The sequence below is a fragment of the Podarcis bocagei genome (genome assembly GCF_964188305.1).
Source record: "Podarcis bocagei genome assembly, chromosome: 1".
Taxonomy (NCBI): domain Eukaryota; kingdom Metazoa; phylum Chordata; class Lepidosauria; order Squamata; family Lacertidae; genus Podarcis; species Podarcis bocagei.
Window position 1 is genome coordinate 4,478,948 of NC_138125.1, and position 26,557 is coordinate 4,505,504.

General features: G+C 42.8%; 1 protein-coding gene across 4 annotated transcripts in view; it reads left to right on the forward strand.

The window, feature by feature from the left end:
* FERMT2 (FERM domain containing kindlin 2) overlaps positions 1–26,557 on the forward strand; it is an 87,298-nt gene that overhangs the window by 20,690 nt on the left and 40,051 nt on the right. The gene's annotated exons all lie outside the window — the stretch shown is intronic.

Genomic DNA, 26,557 nt, shown 5'->3' on the forward strand with positions numbered 1-26,557 from the left:
GTTCATCCTGTCAGCATCCCATTGAAATCTGGCAAACACGTCTGGTTTCTTGTTTTGTTTAAATGGTTTTGATATACTTGTGGATGATATCTCCCATCGGCTGGAGCTCAGTTGGCGCCTTAGTTTCCAAGGAGTTGGGAGAGCTTAAATGCAGAGGCTTGAGGAAAACTCCTGTGTAGAGGCTAAATCAACCTCCAGAAGGAACAGGGCCTTCTCTGTGGCCATTCCTAGACCTTTCTCACAAGAGAGTTGTGTTAGGCTTTGTCCAGAAAGATTGCAGGGATGGGGTGGAAGACCATTCTTTTTTAGAAAGGTGCCTTATACAAAATATTCCATGATTTGGAGTATAAAAGTCGCTGTAAGTTCTTTGAAAGACATAAAACATGCTAATAGTTTTATGTTAATAGATGATAATAGTACATTCCAGAATGGACTTGCCTTCATTGGAGGTTTTTAAACAGAGGTTGGATGGCCAGCTGTCAGGGATTATTCAGCGGTGATTCCTTCATTGCAGGGGGTTGGATTAGATGACCCATTGGCGATCCCTTCCAGTGCTACCATTCTAGGATTCTTTGTAACTTGGAACAGTGTTATATTAAGCACATAATTATGTGTATGAGGCATTAGGAGAGTGGTACATGTTGTACTCCTTCTGGGGTAGTTTGTAGAGTGGCTGCGGCAACCTAGGCAGATGGACAGTGTTGGTTAGAGCATGATGATGATAATGCCAAAATTGCAGGTTTGATCCTTGTATGAAACAGCTGCATAGCCCTGCATTGCAGGGGTTGGACTAAATGATCCCCAGGGTCCCTTCCAATTCTATGATTTTATGGTGGTGATGATTTGTCCACCTTTGGTCCCCACCCTGCACTCCGCTCACACCTGTGGCTCCAAGAAGCTGTCAGTGGGCTGTCACTAGGAAACTGCTGGCCAGCTAAACCAGGTGAGGGTAGCCGATGGATCTCAAATCCTCAGTGAGTTAGGGACTTCTGCATGCGAAGACAGGTTCTAGTGGATGAGACCAATAGTGGGATCAATAGTCAAGAAGGTGGCTTCTGTACATGCTGTAGAGGGAAGTGGAGGGCACATGGGGCTCATCAGCCTGAGAAGGTAGCCCATCTAGGAGAAGGACAACTCTGATCCTAAACCTACAGTGGCTTGCTGGTATCTTCGGAAGAAGAAAAAGCTAAGGTAGGCTAATCCCAAGTGGAGCCCATAAGATGGTGGGATGGCGTTTTGTATGCCTCCTTCCACCAACTCCTGCAGCCAAGTTGGTGCCAAACATATTGCTGTGCTTTCCTTTGGGCCACATCATCAAGGCTGAGCGTGGGGTCTTGATGTCTGGGCAACCCAGGACATCCATACACACTTTGGTGCTGTTAACGCAATGGTTTGACTTAACCTCCGGAGGAGCACTCCATTGTCTCTCAGTACAGACGGTTGCCAACAACAATTATATAAATCAAAAGTTAATCGATAGGGCACCTTTCCCTAAACTAATAATAGTCATTGTGGTTCCCGCCATGCTGGCTGGGGCTGTTGGAAGTCCAACAACATCTGGAGGACACTGTGTTAACTACCACTGTTTTAGTTTGGACCCTGAGATAAAACATTTTGTGAATCTTTGTACTTTTGTCCATTTACTGTATTTATTTTTCCCAATTTGAACTATAAAATTGTGGTTTTCTTGAGTCAAAATGAGAGTACCCCTAAACATTTTTTTAGAAAAAAAGCACTGCCTGTATCCTTTGCATTTTAGACTGAAAAAATCCCCTTATTTGAAGGTACTGGAAGATTGGGAACTGGTCATAAGATGTACTGACACTAAAGGCAGATTATGAGGATGCTGTGTTTATAAGAAAAATGGCTATCAAAAGGCCATTCTTTTCCCATAGATCAAAGCTGCCCAACTTGTTGTCCAAGTTCAAATCTTTTTGACTCAGAGTTCAAGCTAAAGCTGCCTTAGCTCTTTAATGTTGCTGGCCTTTGTTCTTTTTTGTTGTGCTGGTTTTGGTGATATCTTTGTTGATTTGATTTGTCTCTTTTATTGGATGGTGTGTGTGTGTTTAAATTATTATGAATATTGGTGAATATAAATATTACAAGTTTAATTTAAAAGATTTATACCCTGCCTTTAACTGGAATGATAAGGCAGTTTACAACAGATGTTAATAATATAATATGAAATCTGATTCATAACACACATGTGCATGCATATATAAGAAAACGTCGTAAGAAGAGGCTCACTGGATCAGACCAAAGGTCCAGCTATAGTTGAGGCCAGTTTGTGTTCTTAACACTGTGCTAAATATGTGGGTGTTTAGGTCGGTCACACACTTCCTCAGCTACAATTTATTCTAAAAGATCCTGCCCTTCATCCAGGTTTTGCTTTTTAAAAAGCTATTGAGAGTGCCTTAGTACCAAACTAGATGTGAATTAGACAGCAGTCAAGGGTGAGCTTTTAATCAGGATTGCAGTATGTGAGATTGAGAGTGGAATCCTTCCTTCCCCAGTTGCAATCTCATTGAAAATCTCCCGCCCCTCCCCACCAGGAAAAGGGCTCCCATTGATACCAGTGAAAATCTCACAGCCCTCCCTGCTTTTAAATTAACAACAACAACAACAACAATGCCTATAAATACTTTCTAATTATGTGTTTCACATCCTTGCATCTAGTTTGGCCCTCTGTCTTGCTACAGAAGCTGTGCTGATCAATTTAAAGTTACATACTGTTGAATTCTTTTACTATGTCAAATTTCTACTTTGGGTTACTTGTCAGAAGCAAAACACCATTCGTGCCTCATGTCTAATAACCTTTACTAACACGCCCATCCATGCTGAGTTCTAGGATCTCTATTGAACCATAAATTGGGAGCATCCTTAATCAAACAAACTTCTGTTTATATGTTGAGAGAGAGAATCCTTACCTACTCAGTGCTGCAGGGAAAAGAAGGGCATGGGGAAGAGAGCATGAATACAAGTGGGCAACCTGTAGCGCTCACATGCAGCCCTGAGGCGTTATTTGTAGCCCATGATTTTGGTCGTAACATCTATTTAGAAGAGTGGGAAAAACTCTGGAAACAACATCTTAAATTTACAGCCTGTGTGTCACTGAAAGAGAACCTAATGAAAATGTTTTATCGTTGGTACCTAACCCCGGTTAAACTAGCCAAAATGTATGGATCCTGTAACAAATGTTGGAAATGCAAGGAAAGGGAGGGGACTTTCTACCATATGTGGTGGGAATGCCGAAAGGTCACAGAGTTTTGGGAGAGTATATATAACGAACTGAAGAAAATGCTAAGATACACCTTTGCTAAAAGACCCGAGGCGTTTCTACTAGGTTTGGTAGGAAAGGAGATAAAGAAGAAAGATTACAAACTGTTCCAATACGCAGTAACTGCAGCAAGGGTCTTAATAGCTAAAAACTGGAAACAAGAGAGTGTACCGACAACAGAGGAATGGAGATCTAAACTATTAGATTATGTGGAGATGGATAGGATGACAGGTAAAATCAGATATACAAAAGATCAGAGATTTGTTAAAAATTGGGAAAGTTTTACGAAATATCTGGAAAGCCTAATTGATGAACAGACAACACTAGTAGGTTTCAGAGGTGCTCTGTAAGAGGTAAAGGGTAATGCTAAAAAAAAAAAAAATGGTAGAGTGAGAACGACTTAAGGCATTACAAATATGGAAACGCGGATATATTGTTTACTGTTATTTTGGACGATTCGTGGAACGACTGAAGGAAGTCTTTTATCTTTCTTTTGGTGAATTGATATGAATATTGAAATAGTTTATTTTGTGTTTTGATTTATGGAAACTAATAAAAATTATGTACAAAAAAAAAAAAAATATTTGTAGCCCATGGATTCTTGTTAAAATTGGCAATTGGAATTTGCTCCCCCTCTACTTTATTAGTAAGATAAGAGTTGCAGATAAGAGTTTGAATATGCAAAGAGAAAGATTTCTGAGTGCGCAACCCTGCCCATAGCATTGTTTTTCAGTCAAAAATTTTGATTTAGTGTTAACAGACCACAGCAACACTTAACTTTGTATTATCTGCCTAATTCTGTGCGTAGTGTCTTCTGAGAGATGTTGGTGTCAGTATTGTCCAGCCTTATTTAAATAAAGGCCAGTTCTGAAGTGAAAACTAAGTCAGAGTTTGCAACCGGAATCTTGCAACTTGAGCTTTGTTATAATCAATCTTTTTTTTTTGCTTTTAAAATAAAAATGGATAACTCTTGGCTGACCTATTTCTGCCAAGAGGCAGGAAGTGAGCCACTGTAAGCAAACGTATTATAGCATCAAAGTGATAGCCACAAATTGGAGAATTAATTTAAAAGCATGTAGTATTATTGATGATTGATTTTAAAATGTCCTTCCAGTTCACGTTAGATCATTTTCCATACTGATTCTGAAGGCTGGGGCAGATAACAAGCATAAACCCATTGGTACAACAAAATTGCACTTTATTAAAATGCTTCCTTTAAAAACTACAGCAACCCTAGACACACTGAGTCTAGAAAGCCAGATCAAAAGGAGGTCTTACTACTCTTCCAAAAAGTGTGTGTGCAGATTTAGCAGGTGGGAATCCACAAATTTCTTTCAGGGAGGAGGGAGAAATAGAGGGGAGCAGTCAACAAGATTTTCTTTGTTGTTCTGAATTTGGCACAGCAGTATCATTAAGAAGACTGCCTCAAAAGTATGTTGGGCCTAACCCTGTCCACATGCTGAGATAATATTATGTGGCTGTTCTTTGGATATCCTATCTTTGGGAATGAGGCAGGTGGTGACTGAAGAGCTTTGGCTTTTTAATTGGTGTTTGATTGGAACTGCTTTAAGCTACTCTGGTGTGTTTGGTCATTTGTGTTTGCAATACAGTGAACCCTCCGGATACGAATTCAATTTGTTCCGGGGGTCCGTACTTAACCCGAAAAGTCCATAATTGGAGGCGTCGCTGCTGCGTGCACACGTGGCGCAATTGAGCGCTTCTGCGCATGCGTGCGCAGCAAAACCCAGAAGTATACACTTCCGGGTTTGCCACGTTCACAACCCAAAAGTTACGTATCTAGAGCGGTACGTAACTCGAGGGTTCACTGTATGTGTTGTGATACTTGTGGAAGTCTTGACTGAGTGTTTTTAAATTGCTTAATTTGCTATGTGCCTTAAGATCATCATGTTATAATTGCCATACAGTACCGTGGTACCTTGGGTTTCAAACGCTTCGGGTTACAAACTCCGCAAACCTGGAAGAAGTACCTCGGGTTGAGAACTTTGCCCCAGGATGAGAACAGAAATCACGCGGCAGTGGCGGAAGGCCCCATTAGCAAAAGCACGCCTCAGGTTAAGAATGGTTTCAGGTTAAGAACGGACCTCCGGAACGAATTAAGTTTGTAACCCAAGGTACCACTGTACTTAAATTTGAGCAGAGGTAGGGAGCCTTCATCTCCCCACCCCTGATGTAAATACAGAAAGAGAATTTCATTCTTAAGGGAAAAGTGAAGTATGTGTCTGTGGCATTTTGTGCGATATTAAACATTTTAGACTTCTCTTGAGCTTAGCATATTATTTCTCCAGCAATCCTTACAGCAGCCATGAGAATATGTATTGAACTCTTCATTCAAAAGTGTGTGCTTGGTGTAATTATTGCGGTGTTAATGGATTTGGATGATGGGACTGAGGCAGGGAGCTAGGGGCTTGCCTCAAGACATCTAGCAAATTTTACAGCCAAAGCAAGAATTGATCCAGGACTTTCTGTTTCACAACTCAGCCTCTTAGCCCCTGCCGGACAGTAGCTCTTCTGTAAGTGAGAGTTAATTTCCTGTATGCTCTGATATACAACTTTGCTGAACTTCGTAATGTCTTTTTCCAGATGTGATCTGTCTTTCCCTCCCCCACTCAGAAAGAAACCCTGTGGTGATTCTCTCCCCCCCCCCCCATGTCTCAATGCAGCTTGCATAGAAAAGAACTAGAGGAAACACTGGCTAGTAGTTTCCCACTGGGATTAAATTTCTCTGTGCTCCCACCCCTTCACAGGATAGGCTCTTCCCCACCCCCACTCCTCCCCTCTCCCCTCGGGAGCAGAAGAAAAACAGAAAACTTAAAATTCTCAGCATGTTCCTTTATAATGGGGCTGTGATAGCCGTGTCGTAAATAGTGTTTATTTTCATTATCGTCTTGTTTGTCTGACTACTTAATACTTGTGGTAGAATGTCTTGTGTACAATTTTCCTTTTAATTCTGACGGCAGGGAAAACGCAACCTAAATTTGATGAAACTTAATGAAAGGAGAGACTTTCTATTTTTAACAACTACATTACTGGATGAATCACGCCGAGGGGGTGGTGTGTACATGTCACATCTTCCATGTTTGTCTCTGTGTGCTTTTCTGCTCTCCCTTTTACTATTAGAGTAAAAGAGCGTCCCTCTTCAGCTGAATTCTTAAATAAATTTCTTAACGTTTGCTAGATGAGTGGATTTTTTCATAATAGGCAGTGTAGCAGCTATTTAACAAAATATTTTTGTTCGTTCTTTGATTCTTACAAGTAGATTTATTGGGATTCCGTGATAAACTGTTGTTTAGTCCTTTAGTTGTGTCCGACTCTTCGTGACCCCCTGGACCAGAGCACGCCAGGCACTTCTGTCTTCCACTGCCTCCCGCAGTTTGGTCAAAGCTGGTAGCTTCGAGAACACTGTCCCCCCATCTTGTCCTCTGCCATCCCCTTCTCCTTGTGCCCTCCATCTTTCCCAACATCAGGGTCTTTTCCAGGGAGTCTTCTCTTCTCATGAGGTGGCCAAAGTCCTGGAGCCTCAGCTTCAGGATCTGTCCTTCCAGTGAGCACTCAGGGCTGATTTCCTTCAGAATGGAGAGGTTGGATCTTCTTGCAGTCCAAGGGACTCTCAAGAGTCTCCTCCAGCATCAGAATTCAAAAGCATCAATTCTTTGGCGATTAGACTTCTTTATGGTCCAGCTCTCGCTTCCATACATCACTAAGCCACTCCAGTATCCCTGCCAAGAAAACTCCATGGACAAAGACAACAGGTTTTCCATGGCAAAGTACATGCTCCTAACAAAATGCCTGAAGCTGTGTGTGCAAATATACAACTATCATTGTCTTTCTCTCCTACCCCCATCACTGTTACCTTGTGAACTTTTGTTTTCCAGAATCCTCCTGTTTGAGAGGGAAAAGCTGTGTGTAGCCCCTATCCCCCTAGCTCTTTTTTGTTACAAATCCTGTCACTAAACTCTTCTGGTTACGCTTCCCCCCTCTGGAAATAACTCTTCTAGCCTCCTCACCCTCCTGGTTGTGAAAAGGCCTGGATAATGATAGTCTTTAAGAAAGCAGCCTGAGCCACAGTTTCCCCTTGTGCCAGAAGGGAAAGGATGTTTATTCTTAGATAGCTGTGAGAGTTGCAGGACTTCAGAGAATCCGAGTAACTGTGGGACACATGGCTCTTTGGAACCCGTGAGTGAAGAGCTGGGTAAAAATAGGCTGCTAAAATGCTTGACTTTGTGGTGGAAGAGGAATGACTTTCATAGTACTAATAAAGGGAGTGTGTCCATGTCCTCCTTTAATGGATCGCGGCTGTGGTAAAATAGGGATGGGTCGGCACAATTATTCTGGCAACAGCTGCCAATGCCATGCATCGTTTGGCTCCCAGTGCACTGCGCAAGGGGGCAGAGAGGGAGAGGCTCATGTATGCACCATCCTCAAGGCATTTTGGGCACCTTGGAACCAGCCTCCCTTGGCATAGAGCAAGGTATCACTTTGCTTGTCATCTGTTATTACTAGGCATAGGGCTCCTGTTTGGCCCAGGCAGCATATCACGCTCTTGGCGTGGGCAGCATGTTGCTCTTAAGTGTCAGCACACCCTACTCCCGTCACTGTTTTTGTGTGTAGCGCAGAACGGAGGAAGTCACATGATGTGCTAGTGCTACTTGAGGCTTATTCTTGAAGACGCAGAGCACATAGGGAAATAGAGGATTTGAAAAGCTATGATGGTGTTTATTTAGATTTTTCACACCACCTTAAGAGAGACCTTACTTTGCCTAATATACTGAAATCAATTTATATTTAGTGTTCAAGATAAATGTCTTAAGGAACAACAGTATATAAGGCAATTTCATAGGGGAGACCTTAAAGAAAAATATTAAGTGAGCCGCCACTTGCAAATTTTCTTCTGAAACTGAGGTAATACATGGCTTTGGGGTGTGTGTGTTAGAAACTGTATTTTGTGCCCATTAGGATTTCCTGGTGTCTGATTAAGAACAGCGGTAAAATGATGCAAAGTAGAAAAAGAATTTGATATAAGACATAGCTGAGTAATCTTGCTCGCAGTGAATTGGGCAGTACTGACCAGGCTGAATTTTGCCACCATACTATCTTCCTTTTAAATGCTTAGGTTTTTGGAAATTCTTGCCTTCTCACACTTCTGTTAAGTGAGCATGTTATGAACGTGTACAATTACAGCTCTTTTTTATGCTCTGTGTTTCTTGAAGGGTAGAGTACAGCATTTTCCTTGTAGCACAGAAGGCTCATATACCAGAACACTGATTGCTTTGTTCATCAATGAAGACTGAAAGTCCAGCTTATCAAGCCTAGACAAAAGCCATTGGTAGCAGTGTTTTTATTAGCAAAGCTCTAGAACCCTGATGTTGGGAAAGATTGAGGGAACAAGGATAAGGGGATGACAGAGGACGAGATGGTTAGATAATGTTCTCAAAGCTACCAGCCTGAGTTTGACCAAGCTTTGGGAGGCAGTGGAAGACAGGAGGGCTTGGCGTGCTCTGGTCCAGGGGGTCACGAAGAGTCGGACACGACTAAATGACTAAACAACAACAAAGAACCTGAGCATCTAAGACTTAATACTTCTCGGTGTATACTAGAAGAAGAAGAAGAAGAGTTTGGATTTGATATCCCGCCTTTCACTCCCTTTAAGGAGTCTCAAAGCGGCTAACATTCTCCTTTCCCTTCCTCCCCCACAACAAACACTCTGTGAGGTGAGTGGGGCTGAGAGACTTCAGAGAAGTGTGACTAGCCCAAGGTCACCCAGCAGCTGCATGTGGAGGAGCGGAGACGCGAACCCGGTTCCCCAGATTAGGAGTCCACCGCTCTTACCCACCACACCACACTGGCTCCAATTAATGGAGTGGGTGGGGGAGGGGTGGGAAAGAGTAGGGATATAATCATTTGATTTCCCCACAAGTCAATCTGTTGACAACATACTAACTGTCCTGTCGCTGTATACATTGTGTTGGTTTGGGCCCAGTTCTCCAATCTGTTAAGGTCATTTTGAATCCCGATTCTTACTTCCACGGCATTAGCTATGCCCTCTCAGTTTGGTGTCATCTACAGATTTGATGGGCATCCCCTCAATTCATCTTTCCAACTCGTTTATAAAGACATTGAACAACAACGGGCCCAGGACAGACCTCTGTGGCACCCTACTAATGTAACCTTACTGTACAAAAGTACGGTAAGTCTTATTTTGCTCCATTCCCTTTTGCATTTGGCCCCACCCACAACTGGCTTGCAGCTCTCAGAAGGATATTTTACATTACACATTCCAGATGCTGGCCACAGATTTTTTTTAAGGTTATTAAAGCAGAAGGGATGTTCTGGAGAACAGGGATTGCACTAGCGAAGCATAGACTGTAAAGGATGTTGCCCCCTTTGACTGAGGGTCCTTAACTTTCAGCACACTTTAGTCAGCTCCTGCTTCCTTGCAGTGGCTTTCCAAAATGCACAGCTTATTTCTACACACAGTTCACACAAATGGCAAAGGAGAATGGTGGAATCGAAACATTAAGGGCCAGGGGGACCATAATGGTTTGGATCAGTCTCTGCTTTGGATGTTATTCGAAATTGCATACACAGGTTTCTAGATATGTTTGGGAGCAAGTTTATCTGCAATAGAAATAATAGCATTTGGGTTCGGACTTTAGTGACTGTGTTTCAAAAGCGTGGTCAGTCATGGAGTAAATTTGCACCAACACTTCGCCTAATTCAAGGGTCGTCAACATGGTGCCCTTCAAACATTGCTGGACCAACTCTCACCATGTGCGTGCTCACCAAATAACTTGTGCCTCACAGCTTCTGCAAAGCATTTTGGTATGCCTTTTATTTATACAGATAAATTCAGCAACTGCTCTTGGTGAAGATGAAAGTGGCTGCATGACTAAGGTGTGTGTTCTTGTAAAGGATGTTCTGTCTCTTCAGGTGCTGAAACATAATCTCATTGTGTATCATTTGTATTTTGAATGGGTGGCAGTGAAAGAAAGCTAGGCAGTAAGGTAGAAATCATCTCCAAAAGTTGCTATGCACTAGCCTATATGTATGATTGGCGTGTCTCCCCCCCCCCTTTTTTTTTTCTTCCCCCAGCGAGAGGGTCTCATTCAGGACATAATGTCCTCTGGCATTCAGAAATGCTATTTAAAATTTCCACCCGCATGGCTGCCAATAAAATTCTATAAAGAGCTGCTTGGTGCTTCCAGTTGCACATGTTAGGTGACAACTGGCTACATCTTGATAGGCATAAAAAGCAAGCCTGGGAGGAACAAAAACTCTGCAGAATGGCATAATGCCTGAGCTTTTATATGTGCTCTTAAGTAAAGGGAGGCAATATGAAACTGGCTAGGAGATAATTTGAAACAGATATTGTTTCTCCGAAAATCTTTTCAGATTTGGAATATTTTAAAGTAAGGGTGAAGAAGGAGGAAGGTGGGGTTTGCCTGTAAAGTCTACAACATTCATAAATTCTCAACTTCTGACTTGGCTATAGAACAGTTTCTGCTGCCTGTGTAGCCAGGTTTTAACTGCCAGTTATTTTGAAATATTGGTAAGTGCAGTGCTGTTGAACAGACCAGTTAGATTGCTTGCAAATTGATAGTCCCTCTGTGAGGCTCAACCCCCATTAACTGTCAGGGGTTCTTGTATGTCCAGCATGACATTTAAACTGGATCACTGGTCTGCTACATTGCAGTACTGGCCAGGACATAGCCAAAAGTTCCCTTAAAGTGAAAACAATTCTATTGGCAGTCATGTCCTGTTCCTGTCTGCTTCCTGGAGACAAAAGCGTAATTATCTGTTGCCTTTGTTTTAAAACCTTTGCAGATCAGATTAAAGTATCCATTGCAAAGTGGAAAAGATTTGGACAGGGCATGAGTGTAGTTTGTTGCATACTCATATCGTTACTAGTGAGGACTAAGTGTATCTCTCATTAGTCATGGCTATTAATAAGAATATAGGTGCATTGGTCCCAGAAAAAAATAACCTGATATCTATCAGATTAGATGGAATAACGTGTAGCAGCAGCACCTGCTTTATTCTTCTGGCCTGGACAGTACTATATCACCTATTCTCCAAGTTCTTATGGGAGGAAATTTTCCGGGGAGGGCATTCTCCCAATACAGCCAGAAACTTGAGTCCTCGATTATCATGTCAGTAGGCTTCTGGATAATGAGAAATATGAAACCTGTGGCTAATTGTTGTTAAGGCCTCAGACTCACAGAGGATCCCAGTGGGATTTTCCTGGCAAGTAATCCACACACCTTTCTGTTCCCTGTAGCTTTCCCCTCTCTTTACTTTAGCATGTCTTTTGCTGTGTTCCTCAGATAAAAACCTCAAACAGAGGAAAGATAAATCATCAGCCAGTATGGGAAGGAAGTAAAGTTTTATGATATGTCAGTTGGCCTAACTTGCTACTGAAACATACCTCCAATGATCCTTCGAATGGTTTGGCATTTGCAACTGGAAAGAGTAGGTAATGGAGACTGTTCCCTACAATTAGCCTTCTGAAGAGGTAGTTCAAGGTGGAGGTGTGTAAATGTGCACTACTTTGGCAGTACAGGAAGGTTAAAACACCTCCGTTGGCGCCCTACTTGGGAATGAATGACACAAGCATGTATTTCAAACCACTCTTTGTGAGAGAGGCAGGAGTAGATGCAGCTCTCTAGCAAAGTGTGTCTTTGCTGGAAAATCTGTATTTGCTGTTAATGTGTGAAATGGCCTTCAGATCCCCAGGATTTTTTGGTATGTCAAAGGCAAAGTATGTCGATGTTGGCATCCATCTGTCTCAAGAGACAGCGGAGCAGTGCACCTTTGGAGATGAAGTCAAACCATCGGAGAGTTACAGTGCCTGCTGTGGATGAAGAGACCAATACGGGAGAGACCTGTTTTGTTGTGGCTGGGGCAGATAAAGACAAAAATGAAGGCACTGAAAGTAATAAAACATACTAATTTTAGCATGTATAACAGAGCCCTGGGTAGAAATGTACTTTCTACGGATAGTCATCTGAAAAAAGTTAATTACAGCTTTGATTTAAGATTTCACTGGTACTAGTATCCACTCCACTTTCCCAAATTGACTTGTGTTAATTCACAGTGTTAATTCTTTCTTTCTTTCTTCTGTTTTGTTTTCTCTTTTCTTCTTTATTTTTATTTATATTAGTTTGATTTTTAGTGTATTGTATGGTGAAAAGTTTCAATAAAAATATACCAAGAATTGGAATGTTTCCCATTAAAAATCATTAATTTTAGAACATTTTCCAGCCTCCACATATTGAAAGTAACCTTTTTGTCAACAAAAACCTACATCTGATAGTTATACAGTACATTGTCATTCTTTTGTGACTCATAAGCTTTTTCTTAATCTGACCCCCCCCCCATGTGTTTCAATTGTTTTAAAATCCATGTAGAAAATTCCTAAAATGTAGCGAGAGCCTTCTCATGTAGATGATCAGGGAGATTATTTTGGCAGGAAACAATTCCACTGCTTGCAAGTCTCTCTTCCCTCTTTTCTCTCTCTTACTGTTTTATATTTTTATATCTTCAGTATGTTGGGACACTTCCAATTAGCCTTGCTTCCCGAAAGCCCATTGGCACTGCAACAGACCCTCCCCAGAAAAAGAGCATTCACAAAGTGCTGTTTCAGCTTTGGAGAGAATGGAAACACTTGACCTTCATTCAAGTGAATATTTTAAGCATAGGCCAAATGCATAAATCGCCAATAAAACATCCCAAACATGCTTTCTTTATATATACAGTATATAATGATCTTGGTAAAACTGATGAAGGACAAATTAACTTCCAGTTCTGATCCAGTTGCACTCTTCACATTATGTGTAGTCTTCATTTGTGTACAAATCCTTTTGCATTTGTTAGCCAACTCCCACCCCACTATTCATTTCTGACGTGTATCTTAACAAATCCCCCAAATAATTACTAAGCAGTAGCTCATTGGCAAAAGATCCCACTTAAAATCTCACTTCTGATATAAACTCTGTTAATGTCTGTAGCTAAGCTTCTGTCTCCAATTTGGACTCAAGATTTAAAGTCCAAGAAGACCAGGTCAGTGCAGTGGGGTGAGGCCCTATTACTGAATATCTGATAATAGTTAAAATTATCCAGATCTTAAGAGTAGAATTATCCATGCATTCAGTTGAGTAAAATACATGGATAATTCAGTGAAATGTTACCCTTGCTTTTGTGGTAATGTTTGGTATGTGGCTTGTTTCAAATCACCTCTCTCCTCTCAAAGACAGCCTTATTGTTAGTTAAATTGCATAAAACTCTAACTCTGATGGAAGATCATCTCTCAGATTCCCATAGCAATAAAAATCTAGCGGCAAGTCCTGTCTGAGGTTTCTTTGTTCTTAATGTCGATGTGTGACATCAATATCATTAATGATTCACTGGAGCCAGACAGCGCTGAGAAATATCCCCACATTCAGTCCCATTTCCTTTTTTAAGGGAATTTCTCCAGCCCTAAAGTGGATTTTCCCAACTTTTCAGCTTACATGCTGTCTCTTTCCACCCCCTTTTCATTTCTCTGAAACCACAAGCTTTAGTGTACTGACATGTCACTTAAGTTTTAAACACTGAAGCACTTGGTGTGTTTTTTTGTTTGGTTTTTAAAGAAGTGTTCCATCTTAGAATTGTATTTTGTCCTTTGTGTAGCTTCATCTGTAATCACTTGGGTTTGATAAATCTAAATACGTAGTCATAATGTGGATGGTCATGCAGTTTGTCTCTTGTGTTCTTCATTTCTCCATGTCCTGATATAACTTATTAAGCATGTTAAAAATGTGCCAAGAAAATCTTTAAATCACTTGGGTTGTGCTTTTGTGTATGTATGTTTTTGCTTATGCTCGGGCAGGAGTCATGATCACAAAGCCTTGTTCTTTAAAGAAACTTAGGAACCATCCTTTGTTCACAAGATCAGTAGCACAATATTTACCGTAGGTTGTGAGTTTCTTTAGTGAAAGACTTATTTCTCTCTCTCCAGGAAAGTGCCACATAACTTTAGGTATGAATAGATTCAGATCCACAAAGCATGCTTTCCTGGGAGCTGTTGTACCATATGTCCTGTGGACTGCCTGGTCTCCCCCATATAGGGTAAACCGGAGTCCTTTGTCAAGATAACTGCATGAGTTTGAATCACACATCTTTTTGCAGTCTTGAAATGCACATACTCTCTAGTGACTTCAGTAGGACATCTGTGCCCATTGCAACAGAGTTCCCTCCCCTCCTTGCAAGGAGGTAAGAGAGACCCAGAACAATGGTGTGCAGAAATTTGGGAGTGTTGCTTCTCTCCTGTCTGCCAGGATACCTGATAATGCCTTACTTGAGTGCATTTTTTGGGTAGCTTGGCTATTCCTTTGAAATGCTTTAGTTCCCGGAATCTCTTACACATATTGAAAGTTTGCTCAGCTTAACAGATACTTGCCAGACTGTATTTGCAGGGAGGTGTAAGCCCCTACAGTCCAAAGACAATTGGAAAGCTTTCCCCATTTCCTTCCTCCTTGCAGAGAAATGAGAGGTCCATTTGGGAGAGTCAAAATGGCTTCAGGATTGCTCTCCTGTACTATTTCAGACACATGGTTTATATACTTATGCATGTGTGTTTGCCTTTACGTTTATGAACATTTATTCTATATTTGAGACCTTAGAATTCTTATAACAGTATGTTTCTGTGAAAATTGGCACAGCATTTTCTTAGCTGTGTGTTCTGCAACGAGAATCAATGAAACACGACCATACCACTTAATGATCAAGCACAGCAGTCGTTTGACCAACCCTGAGGCTTTGAGCTTACTTTATTCTGTTCCATTTTTTAAAAGAACATTTAAGTAGAAGGGGTTTACTTTCCCCTCCAGGGGAAAAACTAGTGAAAACTGAGATAATATCAATGAAGAAAAACTCTCTAGGAATCGCTCAGCCTGCCCTACTTTGGTTTCCCTTGTTTTCAACTTTAGGTGGCTTTCTGGAACATACATAGTTATTGAGGCATACAACCATGGGGGGAAAGGTTTCAAAAATCGTTTTCTATCAAAATGAAATCCTTCCCTTTCTGTGTCGTTTCAGAATAATTTGAAAGAAAGATAAACATTTTTTTAAAGCTGGGAAAAATGGGGCAGGAAGGAACAGGAAGAAAGGAACTCTGGTGGGATAGAAGAACAAGGCAGTTTCAGAGGGTGTCAGGGCCATGTAAATCGAGATCAAGGTCAGCAGGTTTCCCACCTGTGTGTTACATGTTCATTTTGCATCCAAAGACAGGCCAGGGGAAAGGGGAAAGCAGAGTGACAACCGTGTTGCGTGAACATCGGACATGTAAGGTTCCTCTGTTACTAGACGGTACCACTTCAGCCTGCCGGGTGGGGCAGGAGTTAACTCCTTTGTCCCATATTAAGGGTTTGCATGTATGTTGTGGATAAAGCTAGAACTCATCTCTCTGAAATCCATGCTGACCATGTCATTCTAGCTTCATAGGTGCAGGGATGGCTTACCTGTGGGAACAGCCAGTCTTTCCCTTACAGTTGAGCATCAGCCGTGCAAGACAGTTGCTTGCATGTTCCAGCACTTAACTAGGGTCATTTCCACATTTACTGTGTTTTCTCTGTTGGCTGAGAGAAGGGTTTGTGGGGAAAACTTGTAGAGGGAAGAGAGAGATGGAGAAAATTGGGGAGTAGCTTGATGACTAGAGAAAGGGAAACTATTTAAAGGCCTTGAGAAGAGCTCTTGGGAAGAACCCTCCATTGCACACAATGTTAAAAAATAATGCATTTTTTTAAAAGTTGAAAACCCGTATTTATATTGCATAGTCTTATGATGTTGGCAGTGGATAGTTGGTATTTGGTTCTGTGCTAGGAGGAGGAGCTCATTGTAACAGTGAAGTTCTTGATTGGCGCAGCAAATGGGGCTGGTCCTGGCATCATCCAAGCAGAGGGAAATTCCCTTCAGAAGCTTGTCCTAAGTCTGAAAGCTCTGATTAAAGGGCAAGAAACAATAAATGGCATTCATACAAGGGAATGCAGTACACGAGTGAATTCCACCGCACCAACTCCCACCAAAATGATTTTTTCCTACTATCATGCAATGGCTGCCTGTGTGTGAGAGATGGAATTGACAGATTTAGTTAATTTACACTGACATAGAAAGTCACTTGCCTTCTCTGAAGTACGGAAACTTTCTTGGAGTATTACACCAAGTTAATCCTCAGTAAAATAAGTACAATGTAATAGTGTGCTTTGACAGCAGGGAAATTGCAGGAGGAAACTTTAAAGTTAATGTCCCCCCCCCACCTTTTTTTTTGTTACTGCTCTTCAGTTGCAGAGAACAAACTGGGAAAGCTGTCAGTTTCGAAGCAGTGTTTTGCTTCTGGCAAAATGTGCTTTCTCAGTTATATTCAGCAAGGCTAATTTTGCAAATTCCCTTAAGACCTCAGCTATTTACTTTTATGCACCCAGGTGTAGTTGCTGGAAGATCATTCCAGCATACCAGACAACAAAGGTTTTTAGTCTAGAGATTTTGTGAGTTGATTAAAACAGCAAACCCTATCTTCAGACTTTCTTTCCCCCCCCCCTTTTTCTTTTTACTGTTGCATATGATTCTGAATGTAACCTGTACACCTTTGCGCTATGCCTTTGCAATTCAGCTTCTGCAGTAATTGGAAAACGGGACAAACGTTGCCATCTGGTAGTCCTTAAGCCCATGGAATTTCTTTGCTTCAGCTACAGAAACTAAACAGCACAATTGCCAAGACCATCTCTTTATTCAAAACATGTTTTAAAACCCCTTTTTTGGAAAGCTTTCATTTCATTCTGTGAAGGAAAGGTGGGGGGTAGACTCCTCACGATACACTTAGTGGGTGATTAAAAAGGGCTCTAGTAAAACACCCAAAATCACGGCTTCTTCAGCTTCCTAATGGTACACACATGAAGCTGAACTCTTACCAGGGAATCCAGGCCTTGAACTGAGAACTTGTCCAGTGTTGGGACCTAACCTATTACAGTGGTACCTCGGGTTACAGATGCTTCAGGTTACAGACACTTCAGGTTACAGACTCCGCTAACCCAGAAATAGTACCTTGGGTTAAGAACTTTGCTTCAGGATGAGAACAGAAATCACGCACTGGTGGGGCAGCGGGAGGCCCCATTAGCTAAAGTGGTGCTTCAGGTTAAGAACAGTTTCAGGTTAAGAACGGACCTCCGGAACGAATTAAGTACTTAACCCGAGGTACCACTGTAGTGTGCGTTCAACCCCCAGAGCCCTCTTCCAGCGCACAAGGAATAGAGAGGGCACACCACCAGCCCAGGCAGTTTGAGGCCTCTGTGTTATTCTGGTTCGAAATAAATACTGGAGCCAGGCTTTGTGCCCTTCTGACCAAGCAGAACCAACATGGATGGGAAACTGCACAGACTCAAGGTCTGGGTCCTGGTTTTAGCCCCCTCTCATTGTTTGACTCTTCTACTCTGCCTGAAGCATGCTCTCGGTAGTTGGGTTCATACCCAATGGTCAAACCATACCTCACTCAGCCTCACACCTTCCTTCCTCAGCTCCTGCCAGTGCACTGGATGTAGCCTAAAGAGGCTTCCCCCGGCATACAAGTTGTCTTGTTCCAGTTATCCTACACTTCCATTGGTCTACCAAGAAGTACTTGGGATTGTTTTCACTCTGTACTGAATGTTTTTGATAATGAGCAGCAGGGCATAGTATGGGAACAGAGCTGCATGTTGGTTCACATGATCTATTTTCTCAAATCCTGGGAGCTCAGACCTGCTAGCACTTTCCTGATCAAGCCTAACTTGGGATACAGATCATTCAAATGTAACCAGTCACACACACACACCCCGCCCATAAATTTGCATCCTGTCATTTTGGCCTAAAGTGGTCGGCAGGCCCTCAAGGGGGTTTGCAATAACAACATACAGAAAGTGGTTTTAAAGCACTCAGTGTTCCAGTTTAAAAAACACAAACAGTAACATTTCAAGAACTTCAGCAATAGCACTGCAGAATTTAAATACAGATCTAAACAAAGCTAGTTGGCTAATTATTCTTTTGCAACAGAAAAACTTTAGCCTTGTTGACAGCCATGCATAAGCTGGCTTGTTCAGATAACCTAAAGTAGGTATCGCGACTGGGAATGAGGATATTTGGCAAATGTGTGGAATCCCCCAGTGGTTGCTGTAACCTTCCAACAATTTAATTCCACCCCCAAAGGTGCATTCCTCCATTGTATCCCGAGACAGACGGGTGCCACCAACACCTTCAGAAGTGGCCAACCAGATGTCCTTAGAACTCTTGCAAGCAAGATTTGAAGGCACCACCTGTCCTTTGTTTTGCCCCAGCTCTTGGTATTTAGAGGTGTATCCTAAAAGTTCCATTAAGCTACGATGACAAATAATTAAGCAGATTGCCCATGCTATTCACAGGATACTACTATGCAACTGAAAATAGTTCATTAAATATATGTAACACCTTAAGACCTCTTGGAAGCATAGAAGACGCTAAGAATGGTTATTACACTGAGACAAATATTGTTGAAAGAAAATGAGAACATTTGTCTTTATTTGTGGAGGGAGTTCAATCTCCTGATAACCATGTTGGGATTCTTCACATTTTCTTTTTCTTAGGCAAGTGAAGGAGTTGATTGATTTTTCCAAGAAGCTGTCCTTTCAGAAGCCTGATTTGGCTTCTAGCCCACAACTTGGAAACCTCATTCTGTCACTTTAATCATAATTGAATGCCTTACTGCCCTAGAAATAAGCACTGTCTGCCCCATAGTAACAGCTACTGACTGCTGATGAACTATAAATAAAATCTACCCCATGAGTATGGCAAGCCAAAAGTCAAGGTAATGGCAGTATATGTCTCATTGTCTCAGCCGAAAGACCTTGAATGCTTTACTTCTCGTGGTATTAAACATAAGTGGTTGGCTGGCATCTCTCTGTCTTGGGAGACAGTGTGCCTTTGAGAGTGAAATCAAACAGTTGGAAGGTTACAGCGCCTGCTGCAACTGTAGAGACAGATATGGAAGGGACAGGTTTTGTTGTAATTGGGACAGGTGAAGGCCCTAGGTTTTGCTGTTCCAGATGCACCATGGCATTTCTGCCAGCTTTTAAAGTTGAGATTCAGCTTGCTCATTTCCAAGACACTCTACAAGACTGGTTTACTTGGGAGGCATGGGCTTCCCTGAGGGAACATGGGTCTTTCCCATTTGTGGAAGTGCTGCTGCTGTGTTCTTTGTGATAAGATGGAGATCAGCCCCATGGGCTTCTCCAGCTGTTTAGCCTTGACTCCTGGCTGGTTGACAACATACCCTGCTGCTAGGGAATCACTCCACTCTGTGTATGGGGCAGGACAGGGAGCCAGCAGAACTGCCTCCCCTTCCCTGATCTCTGCAGACAAAGGGTTGGTGGCCTCCCATCGATTGACTTGGGCTGCTCCCTGCCAAAGGCGTCCTCCATACCCTGCCAGCTCTTCCTCCTCGGACAGTTCATCCCTTAGCAACAGCCACCCCAGACCCAAGTCAATCAGTATCACGAGGCCCATACCACCACCACCCCTCCCAGGGTAGCCTCCCACCCTAGTCCTTGGGTGCTGGCTTTTAAGATAGTACAGTATCTGTGGAAGCAATTATGGAGCATGCACGTTGGTAGTGGCTCCCCATCACACACACACACACACACACACACACACACACACACAATATTACAGATCAGATCCAGAAGGTGCTGCTTTCTAACTTCCAGCTTCACTGGTTGTTGGTTGTTTAGTCGTTTAGTCGTGTCCGACTCTTCGTGACCCCATGGACCAGAGCACGCCAGGCACTCCTGTCTTCCACTGCCTCCCACAGTTTGGGCAAACTCATGCTGGTAGCTTTGAGAACACTGTCCAACCATTTCGTCCTCTGTTGTCCCCTTCTCCTTGTGCCCTCCATCTTTCCCAACATTGGGGTCTTTTCCAGGGAGTCTTCTCTTCTCATGAGGTGGCCAAAGTATTGGAGCCTCAGCTTCAGGATCTGTCCTTCCAGTGAGCACTGAGGGCTGATTTCCTTCAGAATGGAGAGGTTGGATCTTCTTGCAGTCCATGGGACTCTCAAGAGTCTCCTCCAGCACCAGAATTCAAAAGCATCAATTCTTCGGTGATCAGCCTTTATGGTCCAGCTCTCACTTCCATACATCACTACTGGGAAAACCATAGCTTTAACTATACGGACCTTTGTTGGCTAGGTGATGTCTCTGCTTTTTAAGATGCTGTCTAGGTTTCACTGGTAGAGAACCCCTTCCAAGCAGAAATCTGTTTCTAAGTCAAGGGACACCTTAGCATAACCAAGCACTAACACGTTTTATCACAGCATTTTAAGGGAACACCGTGTGACTTTGGAGGGGATTAATCCACAGTGTCTTTGCTTGGGTTGAGATGGCATAGCAAATGGAACTAATGTTTAAATGGCATTAAAGTAAGAACGGATGAATGAACAAGCTCAGTGAACATCAGAGGACAAAATGTCTTTAAGGAAGTTTAAAGACTAAAAATGCATGTAACACAACTAAAACCACTCTCTAATAATACCTGAGCCATTTGTGCTCCTTTACATAGGGGTTACAGTGACCTAAAATATGCTGTTTGAAAAATGGCTATCTGGTGCCACCTGTGGACCTGCCTAAATTGACCTCTGAATAGTAATAACCATTAAGCATATAGATTCAGGTAGGTAGCCGTGTTGGTCTGACACAGTCAAAATATATATATAAAAAATTGTCCAGTAGCACCTTAGAGACCAACTAAGTTTGTTCTTGGTATAAGCTTTTGTGTGCATGCACACTTCTTCAGATACCATATAATTAAGCATATAATTTATAAAGAAAGGCTGTGGCTTACTGTAGAAGGAGGAGGGCTTCCCCCCTATAAGGAAGCAGGATATAAATGTAAATCAGTGTGGGCCTGCCTTTGTAGTGTAGAAGACTGAGTAAGAGCTATTGTTGTGTTATCAGATAAGCAATCCAAGTGCTGTTAATCCTTTAAGACTGATACTTGGCTCCCCCCACCCCACACCACCTTGTTCCATTGTACTGGCACCCAGTTCAAAGGTATGGGCACCAAGCTTCAGAAGGTCAAGCAAATAAAGCTGTTGATACGGCACTCTTGACAGAGAGAGAGAGCTTAGAATTGTGTGGAAAAGCTTTTAGGCTGTTCCTCTGCTAGTGTCATCTGATACCGTAAAAGATTTCGTGCACTTGTCTAATCTTTATGTAAAATAGCACAGACATAACTTGGCTGCAGTTAAAGATATGACCTACACATATTACAAGTACATATTACTTGTGACTGCTAGATCACAGTAAGAGTGTAGGATTGGGAAACGGTGGACAATTGCTCCTTCCACAGGTTCCAGTAGAGCCACCTGAGCATGCCCTCTGCACATCAGGAACAGCAAGAGAAACATGGTGCTCTGTGATCACTCCTGCTTCTCTAGAAATCCCTCCTCTTGAGGGTTGCCAAAAGCACAGCTGCTGTAGACCCTAAAGGCTGGGAGTAGGATCTACTCCATATAATTAACTGACTGGAGGAGCACTTGCCTACCCTTAAAGCCTGTTTATTGTAATGATGAGAGCTATAGTAGCAAGTTGGAACACACCAGTTTCCCCAAGTAGGTTAAATCTCTTTGCCAATTAACTCTCATCATAGCAGCATTTTCTTACATCATGAATTTGGTCTAGACCTGCAGTTCTCAACCTGTGGGTCCCCAGATGTTGTTGGACTACAGCTCCCATCACCCCTGAGCTCCGGCTTTGCTAGCTAGGGGTATGGGAGTTGTAGTTTAACAACATCTGGGGACCCACAAGTTGAGAAAGGCTGGTCTAGACCAGTGTTTCCCAACCTTTTTTGGGCAAAGGCACACTTGTTTGATGAAAAAAATCTCGAGGCACACCACCATTACAGCCCCGTGACGTCAGCACGCAGCGTCACGCCGGGAGGGACGCACGAAAGTGTAAGTTTCAATTTTTTTTCCTCCCCCTTGCCGGGGAACCTCCAAGCTTTGGGGGTGGGGGGGGAGGAGGCAGCAAAGCGAGGCAGGAAGGAGAGCGCGGCTTGGCTGGGTGAGCTTTGGCAGGGAATGAGAGCCGCGAGGCGGGCGCTGCGGACGGAGGCGCTGCCCGCCGAGCTCGCAGGCAGGCAGACGGCAAGAGCCCCGCGCTGGGCGGCCTCTCCTCGCCGCCGCCGCCCCGCCTCTCGCCGCCCGACTCGCCCGCCTCCCTCCAGGCAACATCTCGCGGCACACCAGGCAACATCTCGCGGCACACTAGTGTGCCGCGGAACAGTGGTTGGGAAACACTGGTCTAGACCATCATGGGTAGGCAGACTAAGGCCTGGGGGCCGGATCTGGCACAATCTTCTAAATCTGGCCCGCAGACAGTCTGGGAATCAGCGTTTTTTTACATGAGTAGAATGTGTCCTTTTATTTAAAATGCATCTCTGGGATATTTGTAGGGCCTGCCTGGTGTTTTTACATGAGTAGAATGCGTGCTTTTATTTCAAATGCACCTCTGGGTTGTTGGTGGGGCATATGAATTTGTCATTTTTCCTCCAAAAATATAGTCCAGCCCCCCACAAGGTCTGGGGGACAGTGGACCAGCCCCCTGCTGAAAATGTTTGCTGTCCCTGGTCTAGACTTGGGTGACCCTACTGGTACAGGCCAGGGAACATTTTGTAAATGTGTGGATTCAAATCTCCCTGTCAGCACCACCTCCAGTTTGAGGTCTCACCACCACTAACTTCATACAGCCGTTTCCTCAAAACGCTGGAGTAAAACCTGACGTTTTCACGCAGCCTTGCCTTTCTTAAGTGTTTCTAATTAGCGTGCAACAGCAAGTAGAATAGATCCTACTCCCACCCTTTAGTGCTTTTGAACTGCTAGGTTGGCAGGAGCAGGGACCGAGCAACGGGAGCTCACCCCGTCGAGGGGATTCAAACCACTGAACATCTGATCAGGAAGTCCTAGGCTCTGTGGTTTAACCCACAGCGCCACCCGCGTCCCATGCCCCACCTAAACATCTCTAAAATCCTGATGTCCCCCCCCCCCCGTGACATATAATTCTTATTATTCAAAAAGTGAACTCCTATTCACGTGGAGGAAGCCTAAAAGGCCATTCACTGTTAATAACCCATTCTCAAATTGCCCCCCTTAAAAATCTAATTTCCCCCCTGTGGGGCGTGTGCCCTACGTTGGGAGCCCATGGGTCTAGAGCCTTGCTGGAGAGGATGAAAAGTTCATTTTTCACTTGATATTTACTGCCTTAAGTGAGCAAATCTACCCCTCTCGCACAGCCAAGTGACCAAGGTTTCTGCAGGCCTTTTAGAAGCGCTGAGCGATAATGATACATAAGATTATGTGGTGGTGTAAAGAAAGTAGATAGAGAGAGGTTTCCCCTCGTCCCTCATAAACCTAGGGCCATGCAGTGAAGCTGAATGTTGGGAGATTCAGGACCAACAGAAGGAACAGAGTGTAGTTAAGCTGTGGAATTCAGTCCATAAGAGACAGTGATGGCCACCAACTTGGATGGCTTTAAAAGATGATTTAAACGTATTCATGGAGGGTAAGGCTATCTGTGGCTGCTAGTCACAAGGGCTGTTTCTTTCTCCATTCTCAAAATAAATTATTTTTTAAAAATGCCCAGTAGCACCTTAGAGACCAACTTAAGTTTGTTCTGGGTATAAGCTTTTGTGTGCATGTGCACTTCTTCAGATACCTTTCCATTCTCAAAGGTAGCGTTCCTCTGTATGCCAGTTGCCGAAACTCACAAGTGGTAGAAGATGCAAGCCCTGCTTGCAGCCTTCCCACAGGTATCTGGTTGGTCACTGTGTGAATAGGGCCATGATCCAAATTCCCATGTTCCTAAGAAGCGAAGAACTTAGTTCACTACCCAAAATGCTGATGACTCCAGAAAATGTTCTTGTGTGCATATGCTGTATATCTAACTGTACCGTGTGTGAGAGGCTGCATATTTACAAGAGATAAAGGTAAAGGGACCCCTGACCATTAGGTCCAGTCGTGGCTGACTCTGGGGTTGCGGCGCTCGTCTTGCTTTGCTGGCCAAGGGAGCCGGCGTAACAGCTTCCGGGTCATGGTAGATGAAGGGAACGCAGTGGATGTAGCCTACCTTGATTTCAGCAAGGCATTTGACAAGGTGCCCCATGATATTCTTGTAAAGAAGCTGGTAAAATGCGGTCTTGACTATGCTACCACTCAGTGGATTTGTAACTGTAAACCAAAGCAGCGCACAGAAACACTGTTTACCTTTCCGCCGGAGCGGTACCTATTTATCTACTTGCACTTTGACTTGCTTTCAAACTGCTAGGTGAGCAGGAGCAGGGACCGAGCAACAGGAGTTCACCCCGTCATGGGGATTCGAACTGTGACCTTCTGATCGGCAAGTCCTAGGCTCTGTGGTTTAACCCACAGTGCCACCCGCGTCCCACAAGAGATACTCTCTTCCTAATAAATAAATAAATAAATAAATAAATAAATAAATAAATAATACCCCACCGATCTGACTGGGTTTCCCCAGCCACCCTGGGTGGCTTGCAACAGAATAATATTAATAAGAATAAGAATAAGCAGCAATAAAACATCAAACATTAAAAACTTCTCTGCCTTCAGATGTCTTCTAAAAGTCATAATACTTTCACTTGTGGTGCATTTGCACAAAGGCTGGTTTTGTGCAATGTGAGATTTGCATTTCCAGGGTGGGGGAGGTGCAAGATTGGCGCTGCCCTCAAAACCTTGTGTAATGGAACATCCTTTTTTAAAATTTGTGGAAAAGTTCCACTGTTGGGAACATAATTTGCTATGAGATGTAACTACACTGAAAATCAAGCAGATTTAATTACTTCTGCAGATGCCATGAGAATGCATCCCTGGGTATTATCTCACCCCAACTCCCTCAAGGTTTGAGCAAGCTTATTAACAGTTGGGTGACTCTGTTTGCTACAACATTCAGTTTTTTGTTTCTGGTTCTTTTTAATAAGTAACCCCTGCAGGTGTAAAATAAATAAAAATTCTAGTTACGAACCTCGAGAAATAATACTAATTGCTGGAGCATTCTGCTAAAAGTGTGGGCTTTGTTTTTGTTACAAAACACTTGACACTTGGAGTAAGTGAATCATAAAATACTTGACCAGATGTATTTAATAACATTTGTATTATAGGTCCTAGGAGAAAGTATAAACTCTGTTTCCATTTTCCCACACCAAAACAAGGTGTAGTAGCAAGCATGTGGAACATATTATTACTATTCAACAATTATTTAATGCCATTAATATATGATATGTGTGTGTATGTGTGTGTAATTATCTATCTATTTTTCTTCATTCATAGAAGTGACTAGTTGTTCTGGGGCTGGAGGGAAGGAGACCAATAGAATGAAGGTCATGCAGCTTAGTAATTAATGAAAGGGACAATAATAGAGTTGCAAAGGACTTTAAAGTTCAGTGGAAAATTAGGCTATCTTGTTCATAAAACACTTGCGTTGAAGAAGTGGAGTTGGGGAGGGAGACTCGGAGGTGGAGTTAAAAAAAATGTCTTGACAGAAAGCTCAGGTGAAAATGTTCCAGATGGACATATTCCAAATTAATTGTGCCTCTGGCAGGTAGCTGGCACTTCTTTCAAAACAAAAAACAGAATAAGTAGAAAGCCAAACAGCCCTTCTCCTTTCTCTCCTGTTGCCAGTGGGATGCTGGATTCCTTTTTCAAATCCCTTCTGAGATGCATTAAAACTAGCAAAAACAAAGTGTCACGGCATACTTAAGCCTAACAGATTTATTGTGGCAAAAGCTTCTGTGGAGTAGTTCTTATTTATTTACAATATTTGCATGCCATCCAATGACAAAGTTCTTCGGGTGGCTTACAGTATCAATAAAACAATAAATCACGACTGTAAACAACCTAGGAGGGGATTAGAGCTCTTGTCATCCATGAAAGCTTATGCTGTAATAAATCCATTAGGACTATTTAGTTTTGCTGCAACAAACACTACTGCCTGTCTAGAATGTAAAAGCATTCTAGACTGACCATTGAATGGAAAACTAGAAGCTCAGTGTACATCATTTAATTCAGGGGTTCTTACCCTGTGATCCATGGACCCCTTTAGCGTCCTTGGATGGGCTTCAGGGGGTTTGTGAACTGGGTGCAGAAAATGCTATTTACAATTCTTTGATTCTATGAAAGGGGCCAGTGACTCAAAAAAGGTTAAGAACCACTGGTTTAAC